This window comes from Carassius gibelio, chromosome B8 (assembly GCF_023724105.1).
Source record: "Carassius gibelio isolate Cgi1373 ecotype wild population from Czech Republic chromosome B8, carGib1.2-hapl.c, whole genome shotgun sequence".
Classification (NCBI taxonomy): Eukaryota; Metazoa; Chordata; class Actinopteri; order Cypriniformes; family Cyprinidae; genus Carassius; species Carassius gibelio.
Genome location: NC_068403.1, coordinates 23400098 through 23417471, shown reverse-complemented (window position 1 = coordinate 23417471; position 17374 = coordinate 23400098). Strand labels below are relative to the sequence as shown.

General features: G+C 35.9%; 1 long non-coding RNA gene across 2 annotated transcripts in view; it reads right to left on the bottom strand.

The window, feature by feature from the left end:
• The window catches only part of LOC127963993 (uncharacterized), a 34492-nt gene extending 25796 nt beyond the window's left edge, over positions 1–8696 (bottom strand). The window contains exons 1-3 of one of the 2 annotated variants that reach the window (XR_008154971.1): positions 8506–8696; positions 6633–6668; positions 4954–5587 (exon numbers count right to left, since the gene is read on the bottom strand). This is a non-coding gene — a long non-coding RNA (uncharacterized LOC127963993). Of the gene's footprint in view, positions 1–4953; positions 5588–6632; positions 6669–8505 lie in introns of those variants that run through there. The other variant, XR_008154972.1, reaches the window with a different exon arrangement.
• Positions 8697–17374: the final 8678 nt, after the last annotated feature.

The window sequence follows — 17374 nt, the reverse complement described above, 5'->3', positions numbered from 1 at the left end:
AGCTATAAATTGGTCTTTGGCTGGAGAAAACTCGCTTAGTTTAACTAGTTTAATAAGTTTAACACTTAAGTGATAGCTCATCCAGAAATAAAAAATGTGTCATCATTTGTTCACCTTCATGTCTTTCCACTTTGTATGACTTATTTTGTGTAACAGAAAGAAACAATTCAGAAGACTGGTCACTCTTTTCCATGCATTTACAATGATTGGGCACTGAAGCTTTACAACAGGACAAAAAGCCATTCATGTTTTAATTAGTTGTCTATAGAACTTGTGATTCTTCTGAACTAGAATCACAAGAAAAAAATGGTCAGACCATGTTTTAAGTTGTTATTCACTGATAATAATAAAAATAAAAATAAAAATCAGACTGGTTTAAAAATCTATTACTATTAATTTACTATAACTATTCATTTAGAAATCAGACATTGTTATTTCTCTAATGAACTCATAAATATGCAGAGGAAAGAGACAAAGAAGTACACTTTAGCATACTTATAAAAAGAGTACATATTATGGAAAACAATATACATTTGAACTAATATTCTGTTTTCATACACCTGACTACATGTTATGAATAAATGAAAAATGCATTATAATTTCAACTTATATTACATGAAGTTACTTATTGAATGAGTCAAAAAGCACTCCTACATTTAAGTTGAATTTCATAATTACTTCTTTTGTCTTTGAAATATGGTTAAATTGAAGAACCATATGCACTGACAAGCATTTAGGATAAACTAAAATATTCTTATGTCATTTTTGTTAAAACTTGTCATGTATTTAAATATATTTGTAATTAATAGTTGAAATGATTAAGTTGCATTTTACTGCATTAAAAACTATATTTAAAGTTTAGTTCACGCAAATATGAAAAATCTGTCATTAATTACTCACTCTCATGCTGTTCCAAACCCATAAGACCTTTGTTCGGCCTCAAAATACAAATTAAGATATTTTTGATGAAATTTTTGATGAAATATTTGATGAAAAAAGCTTTCTGACCCTCCAAAGACAGCAACGCAGGTTGTCAGGACATCATTAAAATAGTCCATGTGACATCAGCAGTTCAACTTTAATGTTATGAAGCCGCATATCAAAATAAGTTTACTTTAAACTATGCCTAAAACTGTGACTTAAATTGTACTTTGAAGTAAAACTTCTGATTTGACATCAAATAAACTTTTTGAAAGTCTACTTAAAAACAGACTTAATATTTAAGAGTACAAAGTAGCATGTAAATTCAGTAATATTACATGACGGATGAAAGTACTGTAAGAGAAAGACAATTATAACAATTTTTGCTTCTATCCTTCTATTCTGTAATGTGCATTTGCGGCGTTTTCAGTCCAGATCACTGAATATGGATGTGAACTGTACATAAACAGCATAACTGTCAAATGTATTTAGTGTTTTATGTAAGCAAAATAGTCAATTTACACAATGTGGGACAGCATGAAGCATAAAAAAATCTGTTTTGTGTAATATCATATTGGGCTTCTGTTTCAGATAGCTTGATTATGATATGAGCTGATTAGATAATCACGTGGCAGGCTATGAAACGCACAGAGGAAATGCGAGTGTGCGGCCCTGTCACATAAATCAGTGACTCATGCTAGTTACATCCTCGTCTCCCTCACTGAGCGCACTGATGCTACAGGAAGTGACAGGAGAACAGTCTGACCCATTTCCGGGAAGCACTCCGGCAGCCTGACCCCCAGTCAAACACGACCAGCAAAAGATGCATCAAGCATAAAAAGAAAATAACACCGTTTCCAACAAACTGTGAACTGGCTCTCTGAAAGGAAGCATCACTAGTGAAAATACTTCTGATTTGCATTTCTCAAGGCTTTGGTTGAAAATATATTAAATAATACATATATATATCAATATTGCATTCTGTCTTTGTAGCACTTTGTGGGTTAACTAGTTTAAAATTGAAACAAGACCTTTAATGACAAAATGAAACTGTCAGCCTTGTTACCTTACTAAAGGCATAATTATATCCCAACATATATTAAATAGCTAGTTCATATTCACAGTTAATTTATATTATATAGTCCATAGTTCATGTAGCTTATTAATGCTTAAAGGGTTAGTTCACCCAGAAATGAAAATTATGACATTAATGACTCACTCTGCAGTTTAGTGATATCCAGTCCGAATCGTTTGAAACTCCAATACACATTAATCCACAAAAGACTTAAGCTGTTAACTTTTTTAATGTGGCTCTCACTCCCTTTGAGTTAAAACAAACCAATATCCCGGAGTAATTCATGTACTCAAACAGTACACTGACTGAACTGCTGTGAAGAGAGAACTGAAAATGAACACAGAGCCGAGACCGATAACGACTCGTTCACGAGTCAAGAACCGTTTGTGTCAGACGCGTCCGATTCATGAACTGAGGAGCTGATGATACTGCGCACGTGTGATTCAGCGTGAAGCAAACCGACACACAGGGCGTCTGAACTGAACTGATTCTTTTGGTGATTGATTCTGAACTGATTCTGTGCTAGTGTTATGAGCGCGGGTAAACCGAAATCATCGCAAATGACGTCATTACTTTGCGTGCAAAAGAACCGGTGAACCGGATATCACTAAACCGCAGTGTTTTGAAATCTCACAAAAGACCCGAAAGAGAAGACAATGCTGAATAAAGTCATAGTTTTTGCTATTTTTGGACCAAAATGTATTTTCGATGCTTCAACTAATTCTAACTGACCCTCTGATGTCACATGGACTACTTTGATTAAGTTTTTATTACCTTTCTGGACATGGACAGTAGACCGTACACACAGCTTCAATGGAGGGACTGAGAGCTCTCGGACTAAATCTAAAATATCTTAAACTGTGATCCAAAGATGAACGGCGGTCTCACGGGTTTGGAACGGCATGAATGAGAGTTATTAATGACATAATTTTCACTTTTGGGTGAACTATCCCTTTAATTGCTACATGTTTGTTAGAATGTTTTTTTTCTAAATGTTACTCTTCAGCTCGTTGTTTGTGAACTTTAGTTTTGCTCTGTTTGTTTGTTATTTGTCGTCTAACTTTTTAACTTTAAGGTGCTACAAAAATATTGTTATTATTAAAAATCACCTTATCAAAGTGGAAAAGGCATGTTTCATAAAATAACCCGAAACACATAAACAAAGAGTCTGGAAACAAACGTTAAATTAAAAATGTACCTGCCGCCAACTTTTGAAAACGGATAAGAACGTTAAAAGGGGAAAGAAAGAAATGGTGTGCGAGAGAGAGAAGACGGTATGTGTTTGGCCCTGTTATGTGAGGACAGCAGAGAAGCATGTGTTGGAACGGAGCCAACTGTCTGCATCTGGGTGCTGAGTTCATCGAGGGCACATGAGGAGCAAAAGCCCTTTATATTCAGCCCGCTGCTCTCCACTGCCCCCTTGTGTTTGACTCAACTACAGCATAACAATAAAACCCACACAAAACTGCATCTGCAAATATAATACAATGACTTGGTGTCTGGAGTACAAGGAGAAAGTGAGGTAAGATGTGTCAGTGGGTAACATATTAATCTTGCAAACTGCTCATAATTATTGTCAGGTGCCCATATATTTATATATACAGCTGCATGTGATTGAGAGATGCCATTAGTATACAAGTGAATAGTCTTTGTAAAAAGGATAAAGTTTGGCTTATCAGCATACAGTTTTACACATAAAATCAAATGTCATTAATTTTTCTAGGCCAAAACATTTTTAACTGTTAATATATTTGATATAATGTATTTTAAGTTAGTTGCCAAGGATTGTTTCTTACTTTCATATAGTTTAGTTGATGTATTAAAATAACTAAAATTAAAAAATAGATAACAATGTATACCAAAATGATAAAATAAAATGCAAAATAATAACAATGTAAAAATAAAACAAAATACTAAAGCATTAAAATAAAAGTTAAATATGTTAAAATTAACAAAATTAAAATGAAAACAAAAAATATAAAAATTAATTTATATAAAGAATATATATATATATATATATATATATATATATATATATATATATATTTATATTTATATATATATTAAATACAAAAATATTAAAAATGTGAAAACAATGAAAGACAATGAAAAGATTATTTCCGTTCTTAGCTATTTCTGACTGAAAATTTTATACACCATTTTTTTCAGTATATGTGTATATACTTGACACAAATAAACGTGTGTGTGTATTCATTTGCATGCACAGGTCACACAACACAACCCTTGTGCCAGACACAACATCCCAACAGCGAGTGTGGCGACCCTCTCCACAAATCCAAACAAAAGCATCCGATGCCTTCCCGGCTTTAACGCAGCACCCAGCGTGCTGACTGGCCCCTTTCCCCCTAATCCCATTGGTCACACCAGCCACACACACTGGGGATTGGACGGGGAGCCGGAGTATCCATGGAAACCAGAGGGATGGATCAGGAAGCTGACAGGTTGCTCAGATTAAGGGCAGTGCTTTGCTTTTACTGGGGGTTTAGGCCCTACACAACTCTATTAGCACTGAAACTAATGCTGAACTTAGCCTGCAAAACACACATGCCCACACACACACACACACACTGAGGCAAACTGACAATTTACTTTGCAACTGGATTTGGATTATAGACTTGCCAGAATGAAGGGTGATGTGCAGTGACTAAAAACCTCACTTAACACCTCAAGTACTACCAAATCAACACGGCTAATACAATATATAGTATATTGCAATTAAAATTAATGTCACTATACATTTACCTTTCTATTCTGCTTTTATATTGTTGAGAGGTGGCTATGTACAGAGTGGTTTTAGATGACAAAACCCATTTTAGAGTCATTTCAGTGCTCTTGGAAAGGATATAAAACTTATCCATGGACTGTTAAATGCCTGCACTCCCAGAACTGCCAGATAAATAAGTTTGAGTCGAATAGTACAGAAGTATAGTTAATGCCATGTCAGCAACTTGGGCTATTTTCATGGCAAGAAATGAGTAATAAAATAAACAAGTGCTGCACTAATACAATAGAATAAAGACCAACCAAAAGGAAAAATAGTCAATGTTGTGGATAAAGTTTGAAGTTTGTTGCTTTGAGTAAGCAGTATTAGTAGCGATCAAACGGATTAATGACATAATATTAATTTGCTACAGAGAAAATAATGTGAAAAACATAAAAAAAAAAAAAAAAGATTAAACCAAGTTTGAAGTTAAATGGTTCAATCAGTCAATCCAAACTGGATTAAATGCACTTTCCTGATCACATTGTCCATGATTTATTAATGGATATGATTCCAAAGAATATAGTGAAAATATAAAGCTTTCTTGTCAAATATCCATTTTCACCCAGAAACCTATCAGAGTGCAGTGCTAACAGATTTCACCTTCACGTTTACAGCCCATCATGCTTTACCTCATAATTCAATCAAAACCCTCAGTAACAACAGAGGTCTTTCTCTGGTGTGCTGCTTCAACAGGTCCCTCATGCCTCTTTTCCCTCATCACAGCTTCCCAGAGGTTTACGTGCAGCAGTCACAGTGAGGTCAGCGATGGCTGAACTGAAAGTGACCTTTCCTCTTACAGCCACCACCTGGCACCACAGCATACATACAGAGAAATACAGAAGGAGGGGGAAAGACAGAGAGCAATAGAGTCTGTAGAGAATGAGCCACACTAAAAGAGGAAGAAATGAACTTGAGATGAACCTGGACTTATAGATGTATGTGAAAACAGTCAATTCAACCAAAGTTAGTGGGCTAAAACTAAAATGTGTAACCCTGCTGGCTCACATGAAAAAAAAGTAAAATTTTGGTATAGAGTACAATAGTTTATACTTTCAGTTTCAGAAAAAACAAAAACATAATAATCAGCTATTTAACATATTGGCATAATATATATATATATATATATATATATATATATATATATATATATATATATATATATATATTGAAATCTAACATACAAAACCAAACTTTAAATGTGAGTTTGAACTGATATCAAATTTACATATTGAAATTCCCATACAGAAATAACCAATATGCTGAGAAGACTATTAATCCAGGCAATCTAACTGGATAGTAAGCACAAGTGTATTCATTTTCACAGAGCCAGCCAAATGATCAAAACAAAGGTCAGAGGTCAAACCTGGAATACGCATTCCTGGAATGCGACACAAAATTCCAAGCTGCATCCGAAAGCTGAAAAATGCCGCCTTCACAATCACATGTCATTGTATTTGGCTCAGCAACTTTAGTAACTACAAGTACGGCAAACACATATACACACAACACTCATAACTGCCCAAGTACATGTTAAGCAACATTTTGGTTGTTGCAACCACAGTGAACAACAACGGTTTAGCGATGACGGGAAGCCCCCTGGTGGACATTTGATGTTGACACACAATAACCTGGGACAGCCATTGACAGCCACACATGCATCAAATAGTGATTTTTATTAACTTTTCGAAATCTAACAAAATGATCCTTTAATGCTTTTTATTCAAAATGAACACAGCAAGAGTCAATTAATCCATAAGAATAAAAACGAACTACATGTTGATCTAAACCATACTTCTTTGCTTAAAATAATAATTACAAAAAAATCTTCATTTACAAATAAATTGACCTTACCTTGCCTCTCTGTATCCATTAGATCACCACAGAAACCTGCATTGAGAAGATTGCAATGCATACAGTTAAACATAGACACAGAATGTGTCTCACACACACCAGAAAAAGACATATGAAATATACCTTATTTCCTTCTGCCTTTGATCAAAAGTCCATTAAACAGCCCTCTGAGATAAAAAAAAAAACTGAAATTTACTAATCTAATCCCCCCATCTATGCCAAATATCGCAAGGCATCGATAAGAAACCTGTCCCCTTTTTAAATCACACCGCGGTGGCTAGGTTGTGAAGTAAAAGACTGATTTCATTTAGATTAGAAAAACAAAAACTATGGTGGCATGGATATTTTAATGCATGGAAACCCGTTACATTACCTGCGATTATAAACCACTCCTCTTAAGATTCTAAGCAAATTTACACTTTGTCAAACAACAACAATGAAGATACTTATATAAAGCCCTAATTTGTAAAGATTGGTTTGAATGGCTGTATTGATTGGCTGTTTACAAACCTTTGAGAATAAGTGACCCGACTGACGCCACTGTATTTGACATCTGTGGTCTCCTGGGACATTTAATGCAGTTAGTGCAGAAGAATGACTTTATGGATGGGTTTTGAAGGACAGAGAGAAACGACTCATTCAGTTCTCACAGGCTAATTTTCTCTCTCCAACACCTTCAACTTCACACCCAGAAAAAAAAAGTTGGTGTGTTAGTTTTTTTTTTAATCACAGACGCACTATTTGACAATCCTGATGTAGTTTTTGTAATATATGCAAATGGATTATTTGAAATCATTAATTCTCTAGATCTGCATTGATCAGACTATAATTCAATTTTAAAATGACAAAATTGCATTAAAAGAACTGATCCTATCAATATGTAAATTCTTGCATTATTTATTCACCCTCAAGTCATTCCAAACCCTTCAGATTTCATTTTCTGAACACAAAAGAGGTTTATCAGAATGTCCAAGCTGCTCTTTTTCATACTTTTTAACATGAATGGGGGCTGACATGAACACTGTGTGATACGTGCACTTCAAACTGAAATTTGAGACAATCAATCAATATGAATTCTGCCATAACTCTCTATGTGTCCCCATATATTCAAATATAACACAGATGTTGTGACATTAGATCAGACCATCCCAATGCTTTACCTGCCACAATGCATTTTCTGGAGCATGAGAGCCTCAGTACCTATTCACCTTTACTATATGGAAAAGAGTCTTCGGGGCAACATTCAGCTTCAGCGCAACATGTTCCATACAAAAAATGAAAGTTATACATGTTTGAAAGACTTGAGGGTGAGTAAATGATGATGTTTTATTATTCTAGTCCAAAGTATAATGGCACAGTCAGGTGATTATCGTTGATTGCAACTTTAATTAAAAGGGGAAAAAATTATAATTTATGATTTTCTCGTACAGATAAGGAGGCTGTTTAGATAACACTGTAATGACCAAGTTGAGGGCCCAGATTCCTAAATGATCCTAGAATTTGCTGGATGGGGGTGCAGGTTTTCCCAAGTTCAAAAGTTCACATTTTACAAGCACTTAAAGAACAGTGACCCATGTCCAAATAAAAACTTTCCTGTTGTTGACTCCTCTCCTCCTAAAAATCTCTCTTCTGTATTTATTTCTCACCGAAAACAGAAAAAAAAGAAACACAAGTCCCTTCTGTAAATACGGTAATTGGTACATTGGATATACAAAGTCATTGGTAAGTCATAGTCATTTTTAATTAGCAGCAAATAGAAAAATGACACTTCTAAATACTTCTTAAGTGATCTGTTACGTGTATTAAACTCAAAATAAATAACAATCGCTATTATAATAAAACATTTTTGAATTAAAAGAAAAACATATCTTACCATTGGATGTCATCCCAAAACGTTTCTTTAAAAAGACAATCTCGTGTATTTTATCCACCATATCTCTTGTGTATTTCCCTTTGAATTGCACTCTCTCCGTTGTGTTATTCATGCCACGTTTAAAATGATCAAGTTCACTGGTTACAGGATCAAACTTCCATCACTTCTGTTGTTGCCTCCCGTACCTCGAGCGCCCTACAAGCGTGCCTCGAGCGTGGGCGGGGTTATCTTCACTCCGCAGCCAATCACCGCCGCCCATCGATGACGTATTAGGAATACCCCCTTGTGAGATGACAGAAATTTGTGCTTTTTATAATTAAAAAACAGTAGGTATACATTATGCATTTTATCAGGAAAATACTATTAAAAAGTGGGTTCTTAAATTAAATTTCTTACATTTTATAAATTGCTTTAAGTTATACATAAACATTTTTTTAGCAAAAAATAAATAAAAAAAATATGTCGTAAGAATGTTTCTTGCTCCTGTGGCATTATTAAAAAAACTGTAATGCAACAAGCATATTAACAAAATGAACACCATCGTAAAAAAGACAATTTGATATACGTATAGCCTATATACAAGACACAAACACACACACACACACACACGTTTTATAATAAACACACAAACACACAGACTACCAGACAAACGTTTTTGAACAGTCTGCATTTATTTGATCCAAATTAGCCTACAGCAAAAACAGTAATATTTTGAATATTGTTTTCTTTTTTGATTGATTTTAAATATAATTTATTCCTGTGATTTCAAACTTGAATTTCCAGCATCATTACTTCAGTTTTCAGTGTCACACGATCCTTCAGAAATCATTCTAGAATGGTGATTTGTTGCTCTCTCTCTCTCTCTCTCTATACATATATATAGATATATATATATATATATATATATATATATATATATATATACATATATATATATATATATATATGTGTGTGTGTGTGTGTGTGTGTGTGTGTGTGTGTATAAAACACACCATGCTTTGTCAGAATAAAATATATATATATATATATATATATATATATATATATATATATATATATATATATATATATATATATATATATATATATTTCGATAACTGGAAACACTGCAGCTGAAAGTCTCTGCCAAAGTTACTTTTTGTGGAAATATATTTTCTATATGTGTCTCTAGCACCCTCTCCTGGTGTTTTTGGGGTGTACAGCTCACTTTTGGGCTGATTTGCTGTGGGATGGGCCAGGAAGTAAACAGGTGTTGCAAGTTACTATAGGAGTCTTCAAATAGCTCTCAGTTTGTGGCTTTTTAAAGAAGGAAAGATTGAGTGGAGTGTGGTGTGGGAAACTGCATGTTTAAGAAATAAGTGTGAGATATTGTGTGTTGAAGAAATATGTGTTATTGATAGAAAAAAACAAAAAGACACTCACAGTTTTTCTCATGTTTTTTTAAAGCAGAGCTTGAAATGAGATAAAAGCATGTCACCGGCTATCCTCAAACTTGCTGAATTGTCTTCTTAGGAGAATATTTTTTATTATTATTAACCTTTTTTCAAAAAGCCGTCTCCATGATATCAGAAACACAACAGCTATTTTCAGACACATGCACGCAAAAAAACGATATTTATGAGTGATACCTGAGAAGTAGTTGTTTATTAAAAAGTTATTTTGTGGAAGAAATGTCTCATACAATTGGGAACAAATTGATCTAAGTAAAATCAGTTAAACAATTACTAACATTTTCAACGTAATGTCTTTGGTGTGCGTGTGTGACACTTGAGTTTTTAATGGCAATAATATTTCCACAAACAGCTCCCCAAGAGCAAGAGGACACATATCAAAGTTCATTCGGATCCACTTCTGAAAATTGTTTGTATAGAGGGAGAGAGCGAGAGGAGCTCCGGCTGAAAAGGTTATGGCCTGCTTGCTCTCCAGTCAGAAACTATTTCGACTCCAAAGTTATGTATTCGTTGCACTCATCACAAAAGGCAAGAGAAATGCCTTGATTTCTACATGTAGCCTGATGGGGTCACCATGTCCCCAGTAAAAGCATTTTACAATATTAAATGATAAAGAAATAAACCACTATGGGTCTCAACAAGAGCTGTTACTCTACCAGCCAAAGCTCCACTGTCTTCCTTGTATAAGTGCTGCGACGGTTTTACCAGTAAATCATGACTGCCTTTAGTTTTTGACTGCGGTCACAGGTCTTTCCTTGTTTTGTTTTTTTTTTCCTTCTGGAAAAAGATGTTTCTAGAATCCAACCTCTTTGTCTGCAGAGATATCATTTTGGATTCTGCAGTGGTTTTCTCATAATAGTTTTCTTCAGCTCATCTGCCATAGCAGATGAAGGGTCCACAACCAGTCGTGCACATGCATGAAAGAATCTGAGCTGCTTTTTGAGTCTCTGCCAGAACTTCTCCCTATTTTGCCTCTTTTTTTGGAGATAACAGGAGGAAATCTTCCTCTTCTTAAAGCCATCAATGCTGGAGTATGCTATCTTTCAGTAATAATGCGATAAGCATCTGAGAAAACTAGATGGCACTTTGACTTATCAAAGGGATCCCTTGCACCTTGGATTACCCTGAACTTTTACTCAATGATAGGTCGCCTTTGATTAAGTGAGGTCAAAATATAAATTTAATGAAGGATCTAGAAAAAATCTTATCATGATTTAAACCAGACAAATTTAAAGTAAATGAACAAAAATATTTTTTTTAAGTTTAGCCTCATAAATATTAGATCACTCACACACAAAGCAGTTATTGTAAATGAAATGATCACAGATAATAGTTTTGATGTACTCTGCTTGACTGATACCTGGCTAAAGCCAAATGATTATATTGGTCTAAATGAGTCTACTCCACCGAACTACTGTTATAAGCATGAGACCCATCAGACTGGTCGTGGCGGAGGTGTTGCAACAATATATATAATGATATTCTCAATGTTACCCAGAAAACAGGTTACAGGTTTAACTCATTCAAAATACTTTTGCTTAATGTTACACTGTCATATATCCAAAAGAAATCTATTGTGTCTCTTGCTCTGGCTACTGTGTATATACCACCAGGGCCGTATGCTGAATTCCTAAAAGAATTTGCAGATTTCCTCTCAGACCTTTTGGTTACAGTTGATAAAGCGCTAATCATGGGAGATTTTAATATTCACATTAATAATACAAATGATGCATTAGGACTTGCGTTTACTGACCTAATAAACTCTTTTGGAGTTCAGCAAAATGTCACTGGGCCCACTCATCTTTTTAATCATACACTAGATTAATTATATCGCATGGAATTGATCTTACTGATATAGATATCATACCTCAAAGTGATGATGTTACCGACTATTTCCTTGTATCGTGCATGCCGCGTATCACTGATATTAACTATATGGCTCAGCGTTACCGTCTGGGCAGAACTATTGTTCCAGCCACCAAAGACAGATTCGCAATAAACTTCCTGATTTATCTCAACTGCTATTTGTACTCAAAAATATACATGAACTACACAAAATCACCGGCAACATGGGCACTATTTTCTCTAATATATTAGAAGCTGTTGCCCCATCAAATTGAAAAATGTTAGAGAAAAACATAGTGTGCCATGGTAAAACAGTAATGCCCATTCTCTCAAGAAAGAAACTCGTAGTCTTCAATGCAAATGTAGAAAAACTAACTTGGAAGTTTTTAGAATTGCGTGGAAAAACAGTATGTCCAGCTATAGACTGGCTCTAAAAACTGCCAGGGCAAAGCATATACACAAACTCATAGAAAATAACTAAAACAATCCTAGGTTTTTAATAAACTTATCACTGCATCTAAACCAACAACATGTTTATTAGATCCTGTACCAACTAAATTTATTGAAAGAGTTGTTACCTGTAGCCGAAGAACCGCTTCTCAATATTATTAACTCCCAAAACCATTTAAGCTGGCGGTTATAAGGCCTCTTATTAAGAAACCAAAATTAGATCCTAGTGAACTGGCAAATTATAGGCCTATCTCAAAATTATCTGTATGAAGAATTTCAGTCAGGTTTCAGGCTCCACCATAGCACAGAAACTGCAGTTGTTAAAATTACAAATGACTTGCTGCTTGCGTCAGATCAAGGCTGCATCTCATTGCTAGTTTTACTTGATCTTAGTGCTGCGTTCAACATCATAGATCATGACATGCTCATAGATAGATTACAAAACTATACAGGTATTTAAGGGTATGCTCTAAGATGGTTTAGATCCTACCTGTCTGATCGTTACCATTTTGTTTATTTAAATGGGGAGTCCTCATTTATCACCAGTAAAATATGGAGTGCCACAAGGATCCGTCCTAGGTCCCCTTCTATTTTCAGTATATACATGTTGCCCCTTTATGGATTAGTTTCCACTTTTATGCTGTTGATACTCAGCTATATATCTCAACGAGACCAGATGAAACTTCTAAATGATCTAAGCTAACAGAATGTGTTAAAAATGTAAACGTTTGGATGACCAATACTTTTCTCCTATTAAATTTGGATAAGACAGCGATATTAATTCTTGGACCAAAAAACAGTACACAAAATCTAGTAGACTACAGCTTGCAACTAGACGGATGTACTGTTACTTCCTCTACAGTCAAAAATCAGTTAGAATCCATCATGCTCCATAAGGTCACAAAACGCTGGACTTTTGGTAATTCCTAGGATAGCAAAGTCCACTAAAGGAGGACAGCAGCTATGCTAATGATGTCTCTATTTGTTTATCTGTTTTTCCATAACTAGGATTTACACAAGCTCCAGTCTGGATCCAGAACACCTGAGAAGAAATGATGCTGACCCCATAAGCCCCTTTCACACTGCCATTCCGGCAAATACACAGGTAAAGTGTTCCTGCAATTGTTCCCGGGTCCTTAGATTTTGCACTTTCACACTGCCAGTGATGACCCGGTATATGTGCGTGCTTTCACACAGAACCCTTGAAGATCCCGTAAAGACACGTGACATCAGCGCGTGACGTGTAATGTACGAGTCGAAAACGCTAGACACGTTATACTTTCACTGAAGCAAGCAAACGATCTCTGAGTCAGCGCGGAAAGTGAGGAACTAACTGATCTCTGCTTCATTACAGTTTGCACATATGTTTTCGTCGCGAACGTTGATCTTCCTTCAAAACAGCCGGTAAAAGAGTCGTGCGATAACTCGCATCATCGACACGGAATTAGATCTGACATTTGTTCACACAGCGCTCGTCCCGGGTCGAACCCCCCCATGTTACTAGGTCCCCGACCCGGGTTCAATGCGGTAATCAATCCCGGGACGTGGTTGCTTTCACACAGAAGGCGCCCCAGCAATGTTCCGGAAATATTGCGGGTCCGACGTGCAGTGTGAAAGGGGCTATAGAGGATCCCAGATGATGCTAACCATGAATCAACAAACAGAACTAACAAATATTGCTACAAGTGTGACTGCAGCACATAATAATTGCTGTAAATAATGTTCATCGTCTGGCCGACTACGTCTTATATTAATTTTTCTGAAAAATCCTGTCATATGCGCACAAACTGACAGTCACCATTTAAAAGCTTATGAAAACGTAATTTTCTGTAAAGTTGCTTTTTTTATGATTTGTATCGTTTATATGCTATACAAATAAACTTGAATTTAATTGAATTGAATTAAGGGACAGTGCCAACTCCTCGGAGTGAGTAAATGTGGTGCTCCTCCACCTGTTTTACAGCTTCAGTCTTTTTTCTATTAGCTACAAACAACAAAAAGAAAACGTAAACACTTATAACCTCACATAATAATTCTATCTGTTTTAGCCAAGCCAACTTTCTGTCCTTTGCAGCAATTCTGCTTGTTAACTCACTCACCAATAAGAGGATGATTAAACAGAATTCAGTACAAATTCAGAGTTGAAGGATTAGTTTTGAGTTGACAAAACCAAACCTCTCCAATCAGGCTTTGATGGTACCATGATGCTAGTTCATCAACTTTCTTTGTCAACTCAGGCTTTGATCCTGAGTTTGTGGAGCGCATGCACATGAATGTGTGGTTTTGCTAAAGGTTAAGAGATTGAAGAATGACAAATTTAAGCGTCATGTGTAAAAATGAAGGAGGAGGATAAATAATCTTGTTCTTAGGGCTGTAGTACTCGAGTCCGGTCTTGGACTCGAGTCCGGACTCGAGACATTTTTCTGTCGTCTTGGACTTGTCTCGGACTCGTTGCGTTTGCACTCGGACTTGGCCATTGGACTCGCCAAGTCTTCTAGTTGGTCTCGGCCGAGTCCAGCAAAAAAATTAAATAAAAAATTTCTCCTTCAAAACAAAACCACATTTGCATGCTGTCTCGACTGAAAACGTGTGGAAAACGCTAGGCGCGCCGCTCTCCTTATTTCCAAAGCACTCTGTAATCTGCGCTTGCGCTCCAGTGGCGTCTGCTGTTGCTGGGCAACCATGACCCGCTCTCCATGATGACGCAGAAGTTTCAGCAAAGAATAAATGGATTTCCAGCACTAAACATCCCTTTCAGTAGCTCTGCTAATAGATTCATTTAAAAATGGCTTTCCTTGTACAGCAATGATCATCTGTTTCTCCATCTTAGCTTTCAGTATTGTTCCAGGACAGGATGTGCATGACCAGCGGTGCACTGCGACCTGAAAAGTTTAAATGTTTCTAATTTAACTTTCTACCTGTTAGATTGTTTTATTTACGTCTACACCTAGATCATCTCAAACTTCCCCTTTACAATAATGAAATACTAATTATTGTGGTACAGTATAGGGGTTGCAAGCACTGATCTTTATGGTTGCAAGACTAGCTACTGATTTCTACTAGTCGATTTTTTTTAATTAAAAATGCTTGAGTTACTCGACTACTCGTGGTTCATGCTAATGTAAATGAAAACACTAAATCTTTTTTTTAATCAATAAACGCTTATTAATGTATAGCCTTATGCAACAATTAGCCTACATATGTACATTTTTAAAAAAAATTATAATTATGACATTACATATTTAAATTGTCATGTAACAGCCAGTATTTGTATCTGTAGCAATCACACATTTTTTCCTATCTGCATTCGGATACAGCGTCGTACAGTTACTTGATAAGGTATGGTGTTCCTAATAATCCTTTAGGTGAGTGTATATGGTGATAGAGACTTGAATATGTAAGGTCAGATTTTTTTTAAAATGGTGCACTATTTTGATACTACAGCTTATTTATATTACATGAACTTTATACATTATTTAAAATAAATGATTTATAATAACTGTTAAGGGGGGGGGGGGTGAAATGCTATTTCATGCATACTGAGTTTTTTACACTGTTAAAGAGTTGGATTCCCATTCTAAACATGGACAAAGTTTCAAAAATTAAGTTGTACGTTTGAAGGAGTATTTCTGTTCCAAAAATACTCCTTCCGGTTTGTCACAAGTTTCGGAAAAGTTTTTTCGAGTATGGCTCTGTGTGACGTTAGATGGAGCGGAATTTCCTTATATGGGTCCTGAGGGCACGTCTGCCGGAAGAGCACGCGCTCCCATATAGCAGAGCACTGAGAGCACAACAGACTTCACTGATCAGAGCGAGAGCGTCGCGAAATGTCACAAAAGGAGTGTGTTTTTGGTTGCCAGGGCAAGACAACCCTGAACAGATTACCAAAAGAGAAACAGCATTAAGGGACCAGTGGATGGAGTTTATTTTTACAGAGCATCAACGGACTTGTGCAAGTGTTTTTGTTTGTTCCCCTGCATTTCGAAGATGCTTGTTTTACAAACAAGGTCCAGTTTGACGCCGGATTTGCACATCGTTTATTTCTTAAGGATAATGCAGTCCCAACTAAAAAGGGTCACGATCGTGTGTTGGAACCGCATGTGGAGCACATCAAGTAAACAACATGCGATGTTGTCATCAAACTGCACTTTCCACATGTACAGCTAAAAAAAAAAAAAAAAAAAAAAAAGACGACAAAGTGGAACTAAGTCATTTTCCAAAACCGCTAAGCAAATATATACAGTTTCAGTACATACCACATAGAGATGCCTTTGCTGATGCTGCTCTTGTTAAATTTCAGCCTCTGGATCTGATTCTGGATCATAAATATACGCTGAATCTGACTGTTAGCCATGGTTTGTTTTGGTTGGTTTTGTCCTCACTGTGTCACAGCTTCCAAACGCTCTCAACGCAAAAGCTTACTCGTGCTCGTGATTCTTTAGCTCCGCCCACACGTCACGCCTCCAGCCGGTCATGTTTTTCTGGAACAAATCGGTACAGACTATCTTTCTCTTATGAATATAATAAAACTAAAGACTTTTTGGAGTTATGAAGGATGCAGTACTACTCTATAGGTACTCAAGATTAACAGGATATTGAGTGAAAATGAGCATTTCACCCCCCCTTTAAACTAAAATTGCTTGTGTGTAAAACATTTAATAATAATATGAATCACAATAATTATATAAAATGATCATAAAATTACTTATCATTTAAGCCAGACTTTTTTTTTAGCATTAGTGACTATTAATTTGGAGCTTGATTAAACCAGCGTGACATATTGCCATGTTGGGAAGAGGTATACCAGTGCATGTCAGTGACCTTTTTTGGAGCAATACCTCCGCAATATCCTCCAGATCAAGGCAAAAGGGGTTACAGTATGCAGTGGAGGGATACATTCAAAATATAAAAATATGCAATGAAGGAGACACGAATAATATCGAGGCTAATGCTTACCGGACTCAAGCGAAATCTGAGAAACCCCATGACCTGTACCTCAAATGCAACTAGCACCGCCCTTGTGGACCAGTCATGCTGGTCATTCTCTTTCATATGTTATGGTCTATTATTGTCTATTGCGAGTAGCGATTTAGTTCAAATACAAGGGTATGTTAGCTAGCTAA